The 17,010-nt window shown below is 47.8% G+C and overlaps 1 long non-coding RNA gene across 3 annotated transcripts in view; it reads right to left on the bottom strand.

Annotated features, from left to right (window-relative positions):
• LOC135899562 (uncharacterized) overlaps window positions 1-13,271 on the bottom strand; it is a 54,012-nt gene extending 40,741 nt beyond the window's left edge. Inside the window, exons 1-4 of one of the 3 annotated variants that reach the window (XR_011514082.1) lie at window positions 12,233-13,271; window positions 11,675-11,734; window positions 11,533-11,600; window positions 11,256-11,455 (exon numbers count right to left, since the gene is read on the bottom strand). This is a non-coding gene — a long non-coding RNA (uncharacterized lncRNA). The other 2 variants (XR_010563644.2, XR_010563643.2) reach the window with 2 other exon arrangements.
• Window positions 13,272-17,010: the final 3,739 nt, after the last annotated feature.

Genomic DNA, 17,010 nt, shown 5'->3' on the forward strand with positions numbered 1-17,010 from the left:
AACACCGTGCGGGGGCGGTTCCTATGAAAGGCTCATTCGTAGTTTTCAAGTCTACTACGGAAAGCGGTCGGTCGATGTGGACTGCATAATGGAGAGGTATATACCCGAGTACACGAAGTAGGGGGTATCATTAGAAGCAATCGTTAACACAAGTTCACGATATACCTGGAGAACCGATTCCTCTAACTTCTGCGGATTCGACAGGCGGAACCAGAAAACTGGGAAGAAACATTGAAGAATAGGACGGCAACCTTCGACAAAAGAGAAAACTACGTAGAGGTACAAAAGCATTGTGAAAAATGTGGCACTCCGAGTAGACGAAATAAGTTACGGGTGAGGAAAAGAACTCCGCTAAGAAATATAACCAGGAACGGAAGAAATTCAACGTCGTCTCACTCGGAGAGCGACATAAAAAAAGCCTTTTGAAAACTGTGGCGAAGGAAGTTGTCGGAAGCATAAACCTAACCTCGAAGGTCTGCATAGTAAATACATTCGACAGCAAATTTCATCGGAAGCCCACAAAGTGTGTACTTGGGGAACCGGCAAGGTGTAGCAACAGGATTATGGAAAGGAGCACTGAGAGAACGCGAACCATAGCCATCAGAGGAAAACACTGCTTCATTCAAAAGCAGACATTCGGAACCTTAAATGCCACAGGGCTTATACGCCACACGAGAAAACATCCGTAGTACCATTGGAGTGTATACGTGGTACTTGTCAGAAGTAGTGCAGGGAGTTAAACGAATCTCCGTCTCCCAGCTGAAAGCACCGGCGAGAAAAATGCACGACGTAACACGGCCGGAGACTATATGTGCACAAGCACCCGCTGGATATGCTTGTGAATAGCAAATGGAAAGCAGACGGTAGGAACCTGAAATCAGACAGGGCTTGTTAAACACTCGAGAACACAGCCACACTACTATCACTCATGATACTTGCCATGAGCAGTGCCGTGCGAGGAACAAAGTCCAGTTCACCAGTAACACTTCACCGCCGAGGGAATGCGAAACAGTTAAGACGGTCGGTGACTGCACAAGCGGTGATCAAGGTCATCTGCGACGCAAGGAGGAAAGTAAACAACCAGAAAAGAACAGCGGGAACAGCAAAGAAATGGACCACTTACCGTAGCTGCTGCACGGCCGAGCTGCGCTCCAGACCGCATACAGGCGACGTAAGGTCGCCGCAATAGCTAACAGCTGGCGAGGCAGTTTCCGAATGACGTTTGCTTCCGTGATTCCACATTTCGCTCGGTAGCACTGACGCGCCCGGGCTACCTTGTCACGAAATAGTGGGGTCGGGTCGCAAGGCCATTCGGAAGGGTCCATGTCCCTGACGCACTCGTAGAGGACGGCTGTCAGCTATAGCCTGCGCAGTGTCAGCTAAACCTGAAGCTATACACCGCCACCCCGCAACACGTGGCCCGTTCTCTTCGATTCCGGCACGGAGAAGACCCATGTGGCCGCAAGCCATGCCCACGAAACCTCGGGCTTACAGCTAAGCAATGTTGTAGTGTAGCTATGCCTCCCAGTGAGCGCTAGCTAGAGCAACTGAAGAAACAGTTAACTTTTCTAAGGCAGCGCCACCCTCGCCAGCTAGACCATCTAGAAAAAAAATGCACAAAGTGCACCTGATGAGCGTTTAGGACGCTCGATGCGAAGCTCGCAGAGACGACGCTTGCCGTGACGAGAGGTTAATTGCCGCGTAGGTCCTGGGGTTAGTGGCCACGCTCAGACTTGAATGTCCGGTTGCCGGTCGATGTGCAAACGTGCACAGCCGTGGAAGGATTGTTGCTCAAAAGCATCTGATCTGGAACGCAGGCAAGAAAATAGTTGGAATTTTGAGCAGAAACCAGTGCTGCCAAATTGTCACGTGTACTTTTGCCACATATGTGGGCGAAACTTCCATACGCCAAGACCATATTTATTCAGAAAAGCATCTATACGCTGTGAGGAAGTCGCTTGCTGAGAATCTGAGGCCAAATTCCCTGCAGCTGACTTAACTAAAACCCATTTGACAAGGAAACGCTAAACAAGCACGATGGAGTCCAAGATATGTGCGCCTAATTGGTCGGCAGTTGAAAAAAGTAAGGAAGATTCGAAACCAGGTACAGTGCCTTGATAGTATGCCTTGCAAACCTCGCATCGAGTGCTAGTGTCAGTTATTCACGCGTGCAAGCAATATTCAATAGCAATCAAGAAAGCTATCTGTAAATAAGAAGCTACACCTCCGGCTCCTCATCGGCATGTTTGAAGCGTCATACGTGGCTTAGAAATTAAATTACACGATGTTCAGTTTGTTATACATGGCCACGTTTTGTCTGAACACGATGGCCCAAGACGTATGAAGCTGGTGGTCATCACCCCGTAGTGGAGCAATTCAGCGCTGTAACAAAAGATCTAACCAGCCCTGCTGAAACTGCTTTCAAAATTTAGTCTTACTCGCACTGGAGACGCCAAAAAAAAGGGGGCCGAGGTCGCTGACGGGAGCCTTTTGTAATGTTTGACATTGCAACTTCAAGTCAGCTGCCGAAGGCGTAACCGAAGCTGGCCACACGCAAGATGACATTTAGAAATATCGCAAAATAGCGTCCGTGTAATTATTCAGGCATGTCGCATTGACTTCAGTTGTCTGCTAATATGAACTACTATTGCCCATATCTGTACACTGCAGCACATTAAATCGAAAAAGCACTTCTAACGTCAAAAAATATAACACGTTTTCATTTCCAGAATAATATTTCCCCCGAGATCTCGAACATATCGTCCGCAATATGTAAAATTTTCCACCTTCTGGCAAGACTGCCTCGCACGTCTTCCTCGCTCACCGCCATCGAAAACGGTCATCTGCAAAACGAAAACATCAGCGGGCTTATTGTCGACCACTCGAGGACAGAGCCAAAGTACGAGACGTGAGTACGCGATTCTCACCAGTAGTGGTGGGCGAGGAGCAAGGTTCCGACTGCCAGCAGGACGCCATGGGTGAGGGAATGCAATTTCACAAACACGGCCGGTCAGAATACGAGTGACGCTCTAGGCCATCTCCCGAGGGGGACGTTGGGAGGATGGCAAACGGGGAGCAGCACACTGGATAACGTGACTCATGGGCCTCAATCGAACGCAGACGTCGGGATCCTGAAAAGAGTATCCATACTGAGCATTTCCACTAGAACATACCAAAGCGTTTTGCACAAGAAAGATTTCTCGGTTTCTTGAAAAAGCATGAAAGTGATTTCGCGACACTAGTGGAGTTTTGAACGGGACAAGTTAACTGAGCTACCAATGTTGCCAACAAAGGAAGCAATAATAGAATACGTAACGGTAGTTGAGTGCAGTATGAATATTTCTGTACCTAAGATGGGCCTTTGATGAAGTCATACTAAGTACTCGTCACGATGTTAAAATTAAATTATGGGGTTTTACGTGCCAAAACTAATTTCTGATTAAGAGGCGCGCCGTAGTGAAGGACTCGGGAGATTTCGACCACCTGGGGTTCTTTAACGCGCACATAAATCTAAGTACACGGGTGCTTTCCCCCCATCGAAATGCGGCCGCCGTGGCCGAGATTCGATTCCGTGACCTCGTGCTCAGCAGTCCAACACCACAGCAACTGAGCAACCATGGCAGGTACCCTTCAGGATGTTCTTATAGAATTAGTGGGTGGGGACTTTAAGGTAATCAGGGTCTATCTCCAAAATTGTACCAATGGGTTTCACGTGTGCATCAATGTCCAAGCTAACGTCAATGACTAAAGGTCTAACACAAAGGTATTTTAGGGCCGCTTTTATTTTTGCTTTATAGGTAGATAATATCGCTACCATTCCACCAACAGAAAAAAATAGGTTTTGTACGCGAATTACATGAATTGTTTCATGTAGTGCTGACTTAACGAATACAATCCAACAGGTGGTTAAGGAGGTTGCCAAAGTTGCCAGATGTGAACGAGTTTCAGTTGAAGCACATAAAGCAAAGCGAAGTGAATATTTTTTTTACCGGGAGTAAACCCTTTAAGTCTCTATGGGCATTGATCATATAGAGCGGACAAACAGCATAATATTAGGTGCTTTTCATGACTACCTTGAAATGACCATGTTGGCAATTGAAACATGAAGCCATCTAGTAGAATAGGTGCTTTAGGAAGGGTGAGACCAAATGCCACTTAGATGCAGGTCAATCACAGATGCAGTATGTATTGTCATGTGGGGCACAACTTCTAAAATGAAAAGGCGAACGATGAAATAAAGCATTTCCTTTCGCTTCAATGTTGCCGAATAACAGACTGCTAAGGACTCCCGAGATCATTACAAACTGCAATTCGCAATCCAACTACACACGTGCATACCGGCGACCTTAATACTGAGGTTAAGATATCTACAAATAACTTGAAAAACCCAGGAAAAATTACGGCCGACAGCCTTGACCTCTTGAACCCCGCTGTCGCGAATGCACATGGTTGCAATATTGAAACTGAAATTTAGCAAGCAAGGTCCTAGAGACATTTCAGCAAGCTACCAATCCACATTGTTTCCCCTAGGCTTAGGTAGTACAAAGTTTTTTGGTTTTTGCTATTTAGATGCCAGGTTTCTTCCTGGGCTATCTAAAGTTTACGCAACGATCGGTTAGGAGGGTTTTCTGCGCCCTAAAGAAACTTTTTTTTGTATTGCGTTAACATTGTGGGAGACTTGTTCTTTCATGTTTACTCGCTGAGAATGTACACTTTGTACTCTTTTGCTAATTCCCTGTATCCTCCCCTCACGCAATACTCCTTCGGGAGCCTGTGAGGCAATTGAATAAATAAACAAGTAAGTAATTGCTGACAGAACGTTAAGCTTTGTTTGGTCATGTGATTAGTTGAATTATAATGACCACATAGTATGATAACTGAATATTGATAAAGTGCATAAAAATTTACATTTCATTTTTTATTTTAATGACAATGATAGGTTACCGCTGTTGCTCGAGTTCAAAATATTGAGGACAGGGACCTATAGTCAGGTACCGACAAGCACTTGTTCCTGGCTTTCCTCGTATTTTATTTCCTTTGTCGTATACTTGTCCAAGCGATGAAACGAATTAATGTAACGAAAGGGAAGGCGAATCTAAAACGAACTGAAGCAATAAGGCTTATTATTCGACCATTCGAGGACACAGCCGTAGTACGAGTGGTCTGTACGTGGTACTTGCCCGTAGCAAAGAAGGGCGACGAGCAGCAATCTCGTCTGCCTGCGAGACCGCACCGGCGAAGGGGAACGGTACGAGCGGCGCTCTAGGCCATCTCCTGAGGACGTTGGGGGGGATGGCAAACGTGGAGCAGCGCGCTGGATATCCACCTTACACGTGGGCTGCAATCGAAAGCCGAGGTCAACGTTCTGGAACAATAAGGCTCGGATGCAGTAAGGCTAAGTGCTGGGGGAAGTTGGTACGTACCGAAGGAGGAATTAAACCAGATAAGCAGGCGCATATACAGCAAAGAGCATAGGACGATGCTCGCTCTACTATCAAGCGATTCGACCAGCATCGTCCTGTGCACTTAATCGCAGTGTGTATGCATCTTGATCTCTGGTTTAGTTGCTTGTTCAGCAAGGCATGGGCACGACAGTGCTACCAGCACTCACATCACCATCACCATCACCATCACCACCATCACCACCATCACCACCACCACCACCACCACCATCACCACCACCACCACCACCACCACCATCACCATCATCACCATCATCACCATCATCACCATCAGCCTGGTTACGCCCATTGCAGGGCAAAGGCCTCTCCCATACTTCAACTACCCCGGTCATGTACTAATTGTGGCCATGTTGTCCCTCCAAACCTCCTAATCTCATCTCACCTCTTAATTGACCAGTTCTAAGTTCTGCAGTTAATGTTCGCGGGGGACCTGCTTGCGCGCGTGGAACAAGCGGTACGTTCGATGCGACTTTGGCTGCGCAGGAGCACATCGCCACAAGCTGCTCCCTGCCGCACCTTTCGTCGGATTAAGAGGTACGACTCTGAACAGCTACACGTGTGGACCACGCTGTATATATATCGACACAGCGCAACCATGCCTCCGAACTTGATAACGCCGCACCGTCAACGCCTTCGTGAACGGGCGCGGCAGCGCTACCTGCACTCGGGTCTCAAATTAACCCCCTCACCTACATTGCGCAGGTGGATAAACGCGGTACGTGTGTTAGCGCGAAGAATACCTTTTTAGTAGCGCTGCAGCCTTCCCACGACCATTCGTTGTGATCGACACGGTTGTGTACTTCAGCTTGCTTCTTATGCGAGGATACATTGAAACCAACCCAGGTCTACACCTTAAGCAGATCGCCAAGGAACTTGAGAAAACTGCTGTCGATATTAAAGACATTAAGGAAAAGAGGCTGGTTGAATAGAAACTCGTTAACGATGCTGCAAAAAAATTTAATGCTTGCGAAATCTAGGTGATCAGTATTAATGGAATGATTGAAACAATAGTAGACCGTCCAGAAAATGTCGGTAAGTTGTCAAGTTGTATTGTTTATGGCATATTACGTCTATGGCGAACGAGTACGCAAGTAGAAGATACCGTTGCTACGGAGTTTATTGACAGTGGGAAGCCATGTTACGTGGAATCGTGCGCAGAGCAGCCGAGCCATTCCCGACAGACGCAAGCGCGAGTTGCAGCGCCGAACCTTCCATCATCTCAGCAGCAAAGAGGTAAGAGTGACACGAGCTCTCTTCAGCTTAAACAATCGGGACATGCTCGGTCAGGAAGCGGTCACTGCTGAATGCATCCACGGTTAATGCAAGGTAAGACTAACGGCAAAGCAAACCGTGTTATACGTAAGCTCCCGAATTCTCGAAGGATATTTCAATGAGGTTACAAACTGAAAAATACGGATATGGTTTATCGAGGAAGACGGCAGAAAAAGCACGAAAACACGGAACCTTGGGACAGGACTAACGAATCCGTAAGAGACGAGAAAGCGTCGCTCGCGTTCGACAACCTATGCAATAGCAATGGCCATACCTGTGTGGTGCGACCGTAAAAACAGTCATTGGAGACACATGCAGTCGTTGAACATGTTGGAATTTCTGTGAAACGAAGCTTTCTTGAAGCTGTTCATACCGGCGTGTTTGACGGAAACAGGCGAGTGCACGTTCTCTCGCGTAAATTAACCGCGCTACACAATGCGACATCTTAAGCAAGCTTGTATTTGCTGGCGTCTAATTGTACCGGCTGCTTCCTCGGCAATGACCCGTTCTGTACATGTGCCATTGCACCAACCACTTCTTGGCCGATGCCCCGCTGAGGCTATGTGCCACAGTAGGGACATCTATTGTAAAATATCATCGAGGCACTCGAAGACTGAGCAAGAGAGCGGCTCCTTCTCGCGAGCACGTGCTACTTTAATAAACCACTCACATTCTAAGCAGTCACCGGTCTATCGTTTTCAACAATGGTGCTGTTAACCAGCATACTACCTCCCCGCCGATGAGGAAGGTTAGCCTTCAAAGAAGCAGAAAAGGAAACTGGTGGAGCAGCGGATCGGGCAACGAGACCGTAGAGAAGACCATATGTAAGCATCGTAACAGCTCACTGTCAAGCAAGACGCCATTGTTACTCTACTAGAAATGAGCGAAGTGTATAGTTACGAAGAAAAGAAAAGCGCTTCGCCCCCAGATCACGAAGCTTATCAACGCAATTAACAGACAAAAGTTGCACACAACGCAAGAGAATAAGCGAAAGCCTGAACAGCGCCAACGAACAAATGGAGGAATTTGCAACAGAAAATACTGCCGAAGCAGTATTTGAATGATAGAGTACGACATGAAAATAACGATCTTGCCTACAATAGAGTTCAGAATTCAAGAGGCCATACAATTGGATTTGAACAATAGAACGCAGGTGGCATTACTAAGTTCAGAACACGACGCAAGGGAAATACATAAGCTACCCAATCTGGAAATGACGAAGCTTGGCGGAAGAGCTGTGGAGTGGAATCGCTTCTGGGCTCAGTACGAGTGAGCAGTTAACCTTAGACCCAACATGAGCAAGGGATAAAAGTTTATTAGCACCTCTAACCGGAAAGGCAGCGTACGCAATAGAAGGGCTTTATTGCTTTATCTGCATATGAAAGTTATGACGAAGCCATAAAAATACTACGAACAACGTTCGGAAATGTTCAACGATTAGTGGAGCTGCATATGAGTGTGCTCTTGGGTGTATAGAAAGTGAGGTTGAAGCAAGAAATTGATTAACTACGCAAGGTAGTGCACGTAGAGCAGTTGAACAGATTGTCGGTCTGCACCTTCAGTGATTTGAGTGCCAGTTACGCCTCGATGTTGACAGCGTTGAAGAGTGCAATTCCACCGGAGTTATCGGCGCAGTTCAAGGCAAAAGAAGCAATGAAAAATAGCTCAGCCATGGAAGCTAGCGCGCAAAGTAACAGGAAAACAATGCAAGTCTCTATGATCACGCGATCTCAGAATCTTAGAAGCTACAATCAAGCACCATTTCAAACAAGTGGCCGAGCAATCTGGAGAAGCAAGAACCAGCGCAGAAAGGTTTTCGTGGATGATGTAATCCTAGGGGCCGAAACGTTTTAAGGTGCTGTCAAGTGGTACAAAACGGCAAAACGGCTGATCAAAGAGGTGGCGATGAACTTCAGAAAATGGACACCTAAGGAATAGATCTCAAGTAAAATAGATGAAAACGGAAGGGGCGACGATCACGTAGGGATTCGATTGAAAGGATACACAATGCTACTTGCCATTTTATGGAAGTATTCAAAAGACGTGCCATCCTTTCCTGTGGACAAGTGTGCATCCTTACCAGCAACAACGTACTTAACCAAAAGGACCATGCTACACAAGCAGCAGGAAAGATTTGATGCGCTTTGTTTGCCATCGCCTTTTACGATAGGCGTAGAGAGGCTTTCAAAAAATTAAAGAGGGGACGATCGCGTGAGATGAGCCACTCCTTAAAGAAGGCGACAAGTGGAGGGACCTGATGTCTAAAAAAAAAGGAGCTGCTAGTTCTAGGTCTCCAATACTATGCAAGCAAGGATCAAATTGAACAAGCATAGACGCTGTTATGTCGACGCGAGTGCAACAGCATGCGAAGCGGCAGTACACTTGGCAGTCGTGCAAACCGATGGAAGTCAAGCGTACCGACAGTGAAAAGTGACGTGGCTCCAATCAGAGCCAGGTTTAGCAACACTTGAGCTAATGGCAGCGGTGATAGCATCATGACTAGGCGTCGACATCAAAAGTCACTTCACCGCAAGAATTGAAGCAGCCTGCTTGACCGGCTTAATGATAGTACTTCATTGTATCAGAGGGACAAGCAAAAGGGGTACATCTGTTACTAGAGTCGCAGAAGAGAAAACACAAACGAGCGAGTCGAGTCGTTCATACAAGGTGCAAACAATCTGGCCGATCTACACACGTGGTATAAGCGCAAAGACGTTGACGGACTCGAAAAATAGGGTGGCATGGACTCGAATGAGTTACATCCATGGAGCCGGAAAGAGCAAGCGTGATTCACACGAATGTACTATCAGCGTCAAATGAAAGTTGAACAGCGGAGCGCGTGGCCCAAGCATAAGTGAAGATATAGTGCGCACCGTCCAGTCATCACCATTGACAGGCGCGCACATCCAGTTTGGCCGCACTGCGCGATCCCCCTCTAGTGAAATAATTTCGCTTCTGTTCTGGTTCTTACATTTGAAAGGGAGACAATGAAAATGAAGCTAAAATATTGCAGTTTACGGCGAGTTTTGCACAGATCCCCGCAAGTGCTGTCGGCGCGAACAGCGGTGTGCGTGGTGCAGTTTGCACCGTCATCGCCAGCGCCTCGCGGGCGAATCTACCTTGCGATGACGGTGCAAACTGCACAACAAATCGATACACAACACAACATCGATAAAACAAAGGATTCGCAAGACAGAAAGGACGTTTGCACTACAGCCAAGAATCAAAGCCGGCACGCCATCGTACTTCCAAAGGGCGGGTATTTCACGGAACCGCCAATACGTCACGTTCATCAAATATTGCACGGCGGATTTCAAGCAATGCTAGCGCAACTGCGCTTTAAGTTGTGAATATTGCAAGGTCGCCAAGCTGTAAAAAGTGTTTTAAATAAATGCATAATCTGCAAGAGGCGTAACACAAGACCGGCCAATTAACTGCTGCCTCCCCTCCCGGCCGACAGAGCCAACGAATCGGGGTAATTGCAAGTCACAGGAGCTGACTTCACCGGAACACTTTATGCGAAAAACAAATACGACATTGTGGAACAATATGTAGTAATTTTCACCTGCGCGGTAGCGAGAGGAGTACACTTGGAGATGACCAATGACATGTCGATATCCAGTTTTTGTTCAAGCTTTCCGGCAATTCACCGCACGACGGGGTATACCTGCCGTAATCTGTTCGTACAACGCCAGTACCTTAACTAAGGCCGAGAAGGAAATGCTTGAAGCTGCTGGGCACGAATGAGCGAAGGATTACTGCAGTATACACCAACGGAAACAATAGCCGAGTGCACCCCGTGGAGGTGTGGGAGGATTTTTCGAGTGCCTCACACGAAGCCTGAAGACATCGATGCGAAAAGTAATCTCAAGAAGCACAACTACAGTGGAGCCGCCACGCACAATTGTAGCAGAAGTTGAAGGAGCGCTCAACAATTGACCGTTAACATACGTGCATGGCTAACCTAATGAGCCCATGCCACTGATACCTGCCAACATAGGCGGACGCCAACAGCTTCAAAGTGGACAAACAAGGCCATACAACGGAGACGAAGAAACACGGCGAAGCAGATGCGAACTCGTAAAAGCTTGGTGGATGAGATGGCATCGCGAATATATCAAGTAAATAGGTGCTACTGTCATGTTGCCTTGCGTACACATCACACTAACTCGGCGCTAGAGTGCATAGGACGTGAAAAATCGCCACAAATTGCCGTCAATTAACGCAAACAGTACAGAAAGCTTCGCTTACATGGATTCGAACAGCGCGTGGGAGCCAAGTAATTTATTTTTTATGCGCTATGGCGTTCAGTATCACCTACGACATGCGAGCAGCTGGCAAAGCGGCCACACGCTGCAGCTCCTACTAAGGGCCTTTGTGCCTGAAGTAGTCCCACCTGCTGTGCTCCGAGTCAAGAGCGGCAGTATTGGAAAAAGCACTAACAACCATATTAATAACAATAATAATAATCATAATAATAGGACACAGCGATAGTACGAATCGTGCTTAAGCGATATTTACCAGTAGTAGCAAGCGAAGTCCCCCGTAGCAGAAGGACGCCATTGACGTGGAAATGCAAAGGAGCCAAGGCGGTCAGCCACGGTAAGAGGTTCTCAAGGCCATCTCCGGTGGGGGACGCTGGGAGGATGGCAAACATGGAGCAGCACACTGGATATCCTTCCGACTCGTGGTCCGCAATCTGGAAAGCGGACCTCGGGATCCTGAAACGACAACGAGGTTTTTTAAGCACTCGAGAACACAGATGTAGTACTACTGTTCATCTGTACGCGGTATTTACCCGGTCAAGGGCCACAAGGCCACACCGACGAGGGAACACTGTAGGCCGTGCGCGGTACGAGTGATGCTCTGGAAAATAGCGAGGACAGTAAGCCCACATCGAAAAACGAACAGCAACAACGGCAACGAAACAGGCCGCTTACTGTAGCTGCTGCCCGGCCCAGCTCCGACAAAAACAGCAGGCCACGTCCGGCGTCGAGGGGCTGCGTAGAGCGGGTTAATGCCTAATAGCTGGCGAGGTTATTTCCGAACGCCATTTGCTCTCGTCATACCACAATTTCGCTCGATAGCACTGACGCGCGCGGGCTACCTTGTCACGAAATAGTGGGGTCGGGTCGCAAGGCCATTCGGATGGGTCCATGTCCCTGACGCAGTCGTAAGAGGACGGCTATCAGCTATAGCCTGCCTAGTGTGAGCTAAGCTGTGTGTCAGCTAAACCTGAAGCTATACGCCGCCACCCCGGACACGTGGCCCGTCCTCTTCGATTCCGGCACGGAGAAGACCCGTGTGGCCGCATGCCATGCCCACGAAACCTCGGGCTTACAGCTAAGCAACAAAACTAACTTTGCGTTATTTTGCCATATAGCTATACATCTCAGTGAGCGCTAGCTAGTGCAACTGAACAAACAGTTAACTTCTCTAAGGCGTGCGCCACCCTCGCCAGCTAGACCATCTAGAAAAAATGCACAAAGTGCACACACAGGCCTTTTGAGCGTTTAGGACGCTCGATGCGAAGCTCGTAGAGACGACGCTCGACGTGACGAGGGGTTGCCGCGCAGGTCCTGGGGTTGGTGGCCACGCTCAGAGTTCATCCACAGTTCAATAGTCCAGGCGCCGTCGGGGGGTGGGAACGCGCACAAACAAAATAACGAGCAGGAACGACTTGCGACTTATACGCTGCGCTGGCTCGACCGGAGTGTCGTTCGCGTAACGTAGTTATGCCGGCTGGCGGTCACTTACACTCCGGGAGCTCGAAAGGCGGGCCAGGAATTTCCGAGGCGGCAGGCGGGTCAGGCTACAAGTCTCTCGAGGCGTGCTTCACGTTTTGCAGGCCCGGGGCTTCAAGCCAGTGCTTCCAGAGTCGGCCGAAGGCGGGAAGGTGCGCAGCATGCAACTTCGACAAGCGCTGCCACTGTTAGCGCGTAATTAAGACCAGCAGGGGCTCGAGGTACCGTGCGACGCAGAAGGCAGCCGAGACGAGGCACGCCGAAGTGGACAGAAAAGGCAAAATGGCGACCCAAGCCATCGGATGCTCTCTATATGCCCACGACGACCGCGATGCCAAGCTCTTCGGCGAAGGCGTTGATACGCCCGGTCAATTTCCTTTCTTGTCTCATTGGTCTAATGTCGAACTACGTCACCGGCTCGCTAGCCGCCGTGCCGCTGTTATCACCGTGATCGGCGCGAGGGTGATGGTAAAAACAAAGGATAAAAAAAAAGTTGCAACCTGCGTACAGTTGCCGAACTCGGAATGTTCTAGAAGCTTCCACATGCTTCCACTGGGTTCTTCGACACAGAATGGTGCAAGCGTTGTCGCCGTAGTTTTACCGATATTATAACCCGTCGACGGAATCTTCGCGGTTCCGTCATAAATGCCGTGGCCGCCTTCGCATTCGTGTTGGGCTCCGGCAGCGAGCATGACTTGCAACTCGTGAGCGCGCGTCGCGACATGTTGCGAGTTGTCTGCACACGTCGTCGTCTGCTCCTGCCGCACCGTTTCTCCCCGAAAAATAGAAATTGAAATTCTAGGCCTCCAATTGCTTGCCCGAACAACACTATCTTATTATGAGACACGCCGTAGCAGGGGCACTAACGGGCTAATTTTTACCACCTGGTGTTCTTTCACGCGCATCTAAAACTAAGTACACGAGCGTTTTTGCATTTCGGCCGTTATCGGAGTGCGACTGCCGCGGCTGTGACTGAACCCTCGACATGAAGCTGAGAAGCGACACAGCCACCCGACTTGCGCCGCTTGAGCTTTTTCCGGATATTGGTGTCCCAAAACGCTGGCATCCTGTCTTTGTTGGCAACGTAATAGAGAGGCGGAGAACGAAGAGCTCAGTTAATAGAAAGCCGCTCTTCCTCTACTCTGAATGACTCAGCGAAAAGACATCGCGAACGATTTGGGACGAGAAAATCACACGCATGAAGATTTCATAACCGCAAGAAATATTATGACAAAATTATTCTACAAAGCACCTAATCACAAATAACACTTTTAAATATATTTCGATTCCTTGTTGAACACTTCATTTACCAAAGATTAGTGCATCTGATCCTACCACCTGCTTCCTTCGCGTTGGTATGGTCGATGGTATGTAGAGTTAATTTTCTTTACTTCCAATTTTTTTTCATAACTTTATTTAAGTATTGTTTTATTTTTACTTTGCGCGACGACCTCTCAACAGTGGCCTCATTGAGCTATGGCCATCTCGTGCTAAGCACGAGTTGTCGTCGGTTCGATGTCTGTGGCCAAGGAAGGCAGCTGCTTAGCATGGGTGCCAGTTTAGCGCAGGGTAAAACAACCTTTCATTTTGGGTTCAGAACTGTACGCAAATAATGTAGGTAATGAAGTAGCTGCGTGTCTAATCAACGAAACGTTTATAGCCATGACAATTTCAATGTATACTGCACGATTCACCGAAAAAAAAAATAATTGTCAACGCGGGTATGTTTTTTGTTCTTCTTCATAGAGCTCCGAAATGCAGGGAGAGAGCCTTGGCCAGCTCCGACCTCGAGGATCAGCAACGGCTGATTGCGAGGGTCCAGGACGCGGCCCGAGCTCAAGGCATTCTGGAATGAGGACGCCTCTCCAAAGCTGCATTCAACCAATAAAAATGTTTATTCTCTCTCTCTCTCCGAAATGCCATGAGACACTTTACATACCAACAAAATAATCATAGGCATGTTCAATTATCATTGAATATGGCAAAATTGCTAAGAAAGAAATGTTCAATCGTTTTTTTATTTTATTTCTTTTTTTTATACAACACTGAGACACCATGAAACATGTTTACAAGGGCATCCGCATCTCAGAGGTGTGCGAGGACCGTTAGCTTGAATTCTCGCTTTCCCAAGAACACGCAGTGGGAACCGCCTAATATCTGCTTACTCGAGTCTCCCCTCGGTTAAGTGTAGCGTTAATCTGGACCGCAAACGAAAGGATGTGGAAGAGATCGTCTGCTCCGTATATAACGTCTTATTCGGCGGTTCACGTTCAGAAGACCAACGCCATAGTCTCCCGTGTGCCTTTTGAAGGCGGGACAATCAGCTGTTTACCGAAGCTAAGCTCCTTTGAGCCTGGCCTCAACGCTCTTAAACCCAGCAAGGCACACGAGATCCCTTCCTCTTTCTCGCCCCCCCACCTCTCGCTCTCTCACTCCAATATAACACCCCTTCCCCGCCATCCCCGCTCATGTTTAGGGCAGCTAACTACACAAACGTCTGTTAAACAAGTCTTTACTGTCTTGCGTTCCTCTCTCTCTCTCTCTCTCTCAATGCACAGCTCGAGTGAATGTGGAACTTATTCTCTCTCCATTCTGCAGCGATCTTATCCGAGTATATATGCGATTGCAACCAGGACTCGGCATGCTTTCCCGATTAAGTTACTGGTAATGGTAAATATATTGGTTGGACTAATTTCTGGCTCTTTAAAAAATGTATTTAGCCCATCGGTATGGCTTGAGTACTACGAAGAACCGCATTTTATTATATGGGAGAACAAAAATTAGTCATAGAAAGAAACACAAAGCAGAGGGGGAGTGGAGGGAACGATCAGGGCTCTGTCGTAGTTCCCACATCTTCTGAGTGGCGCCTACTTCATTTTTTCACCTTCCTTTGCTGTACCTTTATCACCAATATCGGATGTACGTGTATGTCGATGCCGCGTACGAAGAAAATGCCTCAAATCCTTATGCTTGTCACTACTTCAGTGACTACTCTTTTCTTTGGTGCGAGATAGAGCTGCTACGGGAATTTTTGCGGGCTTGCGCTAAAGTGTCCAGGGAGATAAAGTTCCCCGCCACACCCTGCTACTTTGTCTCTTTCCCAGGCTGCTTGCCCAGACTGTCTGTACAACGAGCATTCCTTTGGGCAAGGGTCGCGCATGATAAGCGCAGCGTCATTAATTAGGGCAGACGCATCGCCTTGCAATTAACGACACACACTCGAGAGGTGCAGCCGTGGTGCGATGGAGGCTGTGGTTGTGTCGCGCCAGTCCCGTCGCACGTCCTGGCACCGCAACCGACGCTTCGAGGGCCGGCGAGGCCTGTCACGGTGGGGGCCTGTGGACGCCACAGTTCCTCATCTCGTCACTAGCCCGTGCCATCATCGGCTTATGCTATAATTGCGAAGTACGTTGTCTTTACCTTTACGCTCTTAAGACGCGTGATGTGGACTGCAGGCGAGAGAACATCGTGAAGAGAGAGAGAGAGAGAGAGATAAAAGTGAAAGTGCAGGCATACAAGAAGGCATACACACTATAGAAAACGCCGCGGTAGGCTCTGGTGTATATACACATATTGGTGCCCGCTGAAGCCTTAATTGGGCTGTGTCGATGGCCATTAAATGCGAGTAGACCAAAAGACAAACTGCCCTAGCGAAGTGGGGCGGTTTATACATATACCCAGTATATACAAATACAAATATATATATATATATATATATATATATATATATATATATATATATATATATATATATATATATATATATATATATATATATATATATATATATATATATATAGTAAGAAATTACCTACGCCTTTTGTTTTGCAATTTATTTACAGAAAGGTAAGAGTTCAACATGCACATAATTTTTTCTACCTACTCACCTCCCTTAAAGGGCAGCTGAACACTTTTTAAAAAAAAGTGAACCTTCAGTGAATTATTACAACTTTTCACCCCCTGAATACGAAAATCATCGTTTAACAGGCCAGAAATTACCGCGACTCGCTTTATTTAGCAAAAACAAGCCGCAGCGTGTGGGAGACGCCGCGCGTCTCTTGACGGGCTCTGATGGTGAAGACGATCATGACGTCATCTTAAGTATCGGCGGGGTGCGTGATTCGAATAGAGCGCTCACGTGACCCCTGTATTGACGTCATCCTCGCGCCCCGTCTGTTGCCGCTGCGCTTGGCGCGCGAGGTGGGGGAGGAGCTTCAGCGAAAATTTAAACGGCGATTGCAGCGCTGCTACGTGTACAATCGAGGAAATAACTTCAGGAGTTGAATTACACTGTGCCAGCCTTCGAAACCACGGTAGCTCTTCCAGTTCTAAAAACCCTTCAAAAAAGATGGTTTTCGATTGCTCGCAAAGTCACTTTTGCACTGCACTTCCTGCAGTTTGCAAAGTTGGGCTGAAGCGAACTCTAAAATTCACACGGGTTTCGAGACATGCGCCGCGAAACCTGCGGCAAACAATGCACTGTCGTTCCACCTAATTTTTACCAAACCGGCCGATTTATGCAGTGAAGCACA

This window comes from Dermacentor albipictus, chromosome 4 (assembly GCF_038994185.2).
Source record: "Dermacentor albipictus isolate Rhodes 1998 colony chromosome 4, USDA_Dalb.pri_finalv2, whole genome shotgun sequence".
Taxonomy (NCBI): Eukaryota; Metazoa; Arthropoda; class Arachnida; order Ixodida; family Ixodidae; genus Dermacentor; species Dermacentor albipictus.